General features: G+C 47.8%; 1 long non-coding RNA gene across 3 annotated transcripts in view; it reads left to right on the top strand.

Annotated features, from left to right (window-relative positions):
* The first annotated feature begins 1,590 nt into the window (after positions 1-1,590).
* The window catches only part of LOC144158650 (uncharacterized), a 35,153-nt gene continuing 31,393 nt past the window's right edge, over positions 1,591-5,350 (top strand). For 2 of the 3 annotated variants that reach the window (XR_013320154.1, XR_013320155.1), the window contains exons 1-3: positions 1,591-1,752; positions 2,661-2,774; positions 4,180-4,260. This is a non-coding gene — a long non-coding RNA (uncharacterized LOC144158650). The remainder of the gene's footprint in view (positions 1,753-2,660; positions 2,775-4,179; positions 4,261-5,350) is intronic. The other variant, XR_013320156.1, reaches the window with a different exon arrangement.

Raw genomic sequence — 5,350 nt, 5'->3', positions numbered from 1 at the left:
TACGGCTACTGGCTTACAACAGCCGTAAAAAACCGCAATTTGCAATTATGCGCCTACAGCGCCACCACCAAATGCTATTTGGCGCGCTATCTAACGCACAAAACACAAAACTTTATAAATGTTCACTGCAAAGCATCATCTAACCAATGAAGCTTTTTTCATAAATTGTAACAGAATGTTTGAGTAATGTGCACTAATATTTTATGGCTTCTTTTTTGCGATATCAAGAAAACAACCGAAAGCCCCTTAAATACTACTTTCAATTTTCGTCGAGAGATAGCACGCATCTCAACTTACCCCTGTTTTTTTAGAGTGCGGGGGGTGACCGCGGGCTGCTTTTTGGGAAGTCGCGCCAATGGGGAGTTGCAGCACTATATGCAGTGACTTTCTTCTCTGCATGTCGCACAAAATCCTCCCTGTTCTGTGGTCGCACCACCTCTCAAGCTTGGACGTTCCCTGTCTTCCCTATAGGCGGCGTAAAAATCGACGCCCCACGTGACCAACCTAAAGCGCTGTTTTCGACCATCAAGCCCACCAGACGGCGCAGGCAAAAGGTTACTTTTGGTATAGAATACAAAACATTCATTCCGTGACTCAAAGAGCCCACACAGTTCGCTTACAATGTGTTATTTAAAAATACTATTAACAAGTTCCGCATCAAACATCCGTTGAGCAAAAATGTACGCAACTTTTTACGAACAGCCGACTGGTGCACCACCTCGTTTCTGAATTCACAACCACAAAGCCGCCAATTCAAATTGAAACCGCTGCAACGGCCGACCGTTTCAATGTGCGCGGAGCACCGGTTTCGTGACTGTTATTGCTGTTATGTGCTTTTGCGTCCATCAGTTGTTGAGAGGACTGTCAAAACACGGGAATTGAGTGCTTGTGGAATGACAAATGTGGGAAATTCCGCATCGGAAGGCAGCTGTCGAGGCCAGAATATTCGATTCTTCCAACAGAAGGTGAGTGTTATGCACTCCGCTAGAAAGACGGTGCAAAGGAAACCGTTGTCGCCGTCAATACTTCATTTGTGCCCTTCGTTCGAAATCTTAGCGCAAGTGAACGAGTTGTTATGGCAAAAAAAAAAAAAATGTTGTCACGAAAGCGACGTACAATTGCAGCGATCGAAATGAAATGATGTCCTGGCCTCTGTAAACTTGCGGATGTCAATAAACGATTTGTTCTCACTTGCTGCTCACTGTGGTCTGTGCCAGTCGAGGCCATCTGGTCACCTGGCGTAACATCACTTCACTAGCGCGGCGCAAGTAAACACGCGACCAGCGTGCCAGCCAGGAGCCAGCAGGAGCAGCCACGGCCGGACTCGACGCCCCTTTCGCGCGCGGGAGGAGGAGAGTCGAGTCCGACCGTGGAGCAGCGAGCCGGCGGCCGCCGTGCGAGGGCAGCCATGTTATTAAGGAGCTCAAGCGGCCTGTGCAAAAAGCATCCGCCATGTTTACAAAGCCGTGTTTACAGCGCCATCAAGCGGGCGTACTGGGTAGTTCACGACGCCGCCACTACGCTTTTTCTGGCACTACAGGCAAAGCTAGACCTTTGCTTCTCTAAAATCCTCCCTGTTCTGTGGTCGCACGCAGCTGTTCGTGCTGTTTCTCCGCACGTGCGATGTTATGAAAATTGTTTCCCAAGCTAAAATGCCCGCTTGTGGGGTCGGCAATGGTAGTTGGGATTTCAGCGAGCAGGGAAACTCGAGCAGGCGTCGAGTTGCTGTGAGCGTTGCCCTGAGCGTGCGTGGTGAGTGCCTTTTAGATTTTTACATAGGCTTCCCGCGCTTGTGTTGTTAAGCGCGTTCACAATGAGGAAAGAGCAGGGCAACTTGTATCGTCAACGCGAGCGAACGGTGGTTTCGCCGGCCCTGTCGCACCGGCCAGCATCAACTGCTCAGAAACGTTGTCGCCCGCCAACAAGCGTCGGCAGCTGCGCGGACACAGGGCAGCAACTCAGAACGACCTGTTTTGGAAGAAAAACAGGGATGTTTAGAGGCAGAAAATTTCGGCGTGTTAAAACGACCCTCCCTTCGCTTCTGTCGAACTACGGCTGGTCGAGCTAATTACGTTTGGTTAACGCGTGGAAATTACTTTTTTCGTACAAAAATGTGATAGCGCTAGGCTGGCGAGAATTTCTTACACTGGGAAGTTTGCTCTCCAGGACGTCGAAATCATACAAAGAGCGCCGCAATGCTGCCCAAAATTAACGCACGGCGAGTGGGGTGTGCGTTTCTTATGCATGTTTCGGCCTGAGTTGTTTCGTGTAGCTAGTGCAAGAACCAAGGAAGTCGTACAGGGTCGTTCAGGTTTTCACCACTTTATTTTTCTTGAGTAAGCTTCCACGGACAAAAATATCATCTTTTTTACTCTGCTGTTCCATTAACATGGAGCATGTAAATTACACTGTGTCTAATTGTACGTCGAACATACCCGCTAAATTCTTGAATGTACGTCGAATGTAAAATTGTCTTCCAACAAACGTTCCATAGTCCCATATGGCAAACCAAGTGCCACATCATGTGGTTTGACAACTCGCAGTTGTGCCCAAGTGTGTAGGCTTCTGCTTCGCTGTCTGCTTCATTGTAGGTCAAGTTCAATCGAGAGATCTCTTTATGCAACTGCGTAATTGCTGAAAGCTTCTGTTATTGTTTTCAGGTGACATCAGACGGAGATGCGGCATACACCCCTCTTAACCCTCCAAGGCCTTGCCAAGCTTGGACCCCCTGACAAAGATAGTGCAACATCAAAATGTGCCCTCAACGATCATCGGTAATGGTGCAGCTTTTTCACACTTGTGGAGTGGCTGCCAGTTCTTTGCGGATCAGGCTTTCTGGTATGCTAAAGGGATGTTGGAGTACGCCAAGCTGGTCAGCTTCGCTTTAACAGGTAGAGTAGAGATATGCAAAGGCAAGTGTTGTTTCTACTTCTGGAGTCCCCTCTCGAGGGCCTATATTCCCCTGATGCTTAAAGCCTCCTATTTCGTTCGCCTTTAGAGAACTGCTACAGGGGCTTATGTACTATCGGCGTCAAATGAAACGTGAACACGAAAATATAAACCAGAACGTGCAAAATTAAAAAATACTGTTCATAGAGTTCATATAATGGCTTGCTATTGGTATGTTTGGAAATCCACTTTTCCCAACTTTGTTTTTGTAACTAAGCCACGTGCCATTTCGGCTTGCATGGAAAGAAATCACGCTATTTGTGTGTTCAGGTTCATATTTTCGTGTTCGTGTTTCATTTGACGTCGATCGTACGGGGGGAGGGCCGAAAGGACACTGGTGGGGTATCGGAATGTAAGCTGCTACCTGCTTCTGTGTTTGAGGTGACCGGTGTGTGAATTTTATTGCAGAACATCAGGCAATGTGTAAGTCACCCAAAAATCTGTGGGCTAGCCAGCCAGAGCATTGTGTTCAGTTTTGTTAGTGGTTATCGTTGACTAGTCGCATTGACCATCTCGCCTGGACTGCATGGATCCGGGAATGGCTCGTGAAGCGAGCTCGAAGCAGGGCACAATGAGCCAAATCAACAGGTCTGAAATCAGATCTGGTCTGGTTCAGGTCTGAAATCGAAGTGCACCCTTTCGGGGAGCAGTGGCATATTCCACTTTGGGAGTTATTTTTTGGGGGCTTACGAATTATTTGTAATTTGTACCATTGTTCTGTCGCCACATTGTGTAGGCCTTCTTGTGAGGCAGCAGTCCATTCTTGAAACAAAACAGGAGCATACATTATTCTATGCACTGCAGAATTATTTGTCAGGCTTCAATCGTTCAACTGAAACGCAAGGGGGTTGCCGAGAGCAAAGAATTTACTCAGAGTCGTTTTTTAGGTAAGCTGAAGCAGCCACAAACGGGCCCCATTCCTTTTGTTTACAAAAAAGGCGGCCGTCTCTGGGCGGAGCCGCGTTGTCGGCGTAACCGTGTGAACGATGGCAAGACCTACGAGTGAAAGAAAAAGTGAACGATGAAAGAAAGCAAAGGAGGAGAGTGTCCGAAATTGGGAGGGGAGGGCAGTTCGTTGTGGCGGCATGAGCCAGCGCTCTCCTAAAGTGTGCGGTGGGGGAGGGGAGGTGGCAGTGTGCTGTGCCCGCACGAGGCGCTTGACAGCGCGACGCTTGGCAAAAGCATGAGGGGGGCGTGCGCGTGACCATGATGTTTGTTCGCTTAATTAAGACGCAGTTCGCGTTCCCTTCCTGAGATGCACTTCACGCCACCAACGCAGAGGATCATCGCTGCTGTCAAGAGAACCCACAAGTGAGTGCCGCCTCAGCACACTGCTGCTGCGCCCAAGTATCATATTATTGAGTATCGCAATTGCCAGCCAATTTTTTCAGCATTTCATCGTCTTTTTCACCTGAATTCACTGCTTCACATTTTCACCTGGTCGTGACAGAAGGTGCGAAACGTTTTGTCATCGCATGATGGGGTTTTCGCAAGATCTGGGCAGAGCACTGAAATTGAAGTTGGCAATCCAGAGTGCTCCGAGCCAAAAGTGCACTGTTTAAAAAACTAGCCGATGTAGCTGAGAGCGCTTAAGTTCAACGAGCTGAAGGGGCAGTTCTTTTCTAGGGTGCAGTAAAATATCACTCAAAGATACCATAAGCAGCCGGTAAAGAATGCTGTACGCTGCGTTGTTGTGGCTTCCTTTCCTGATTGAGGCATTGGTGTCTAGAGAATAGGTATGTGTGAAGGGGTCGTGCATGCTAATGGGCTAATGGGGAGAAATTAACTGTTGAAGCAAGTAAAAGACTTGTACAGGAAAGAACTAAAAAAATCTGCCGGCCTTATTTCATTCTTGAAAACCGATTGGCTTCGCACAAATTCCTGGCTTTTCATACACAGCGTGTGTAACTAATGCAGTTGTTGCCGTAGGAGAACCAGGTGTTTTGGACCAGCAAGGTACTAAAGCCGAGCGAGCCGGTAAAAGTAAACGAACTGCACAACTGGTAAAGTTAAATTTAAATAGCACTAGAAGGAGAGTGAAATGGTTAGGTAACATACGCCACATTTTTGGGTGTGTAATTTGCCCCTCCAAATAACTTGCATGCCCAGGTTTTGTCTGCTGACAAAAAAAAAACATATTCCTGACCCAACGAACCACGTAAAGCATTAAAACCCAATTCAGCATTCCTAAAATGGGGTTCTGCATCAGAGGTTCAGCGATGGTGTTACAAGGGTACGCGAAGCCCTCCCCCGAAATAATATCCCCACCCCCTCTTGTTTTCTCAGGTTTGCCATACCTTGCTGGCAATGCAAATGAGAGTTTTCGTCTGATTTCTCAGTGTGGTACTTATTGTAAAGTCGGCTTTGTGCACAGCACGCGAGCTATGCGGAAAAGCCAGAC

Source organism: Haemaphysalis longicornis, unplaced genomic scaffold (assembly GCF_048455015.1).
Source record: "Haemaphysalis longicornis isolate Haplotype H1 unplaced genomic scaffold, Haemaphysalis longicornis Haplotype H1 scaffold_10, whole genome shotgun sequence".
In the NCBI taxonomy this organism is placed as follows: Eukaryota; Metazoa; Arthropoda; class Arachnida; order Ixodida; family Ixodidae; genus Haemaphysalis; species Haemaphysalis longicornis.
This window is presented reverse-complemented; position numbering and strand designations above follow the sequence as displayed.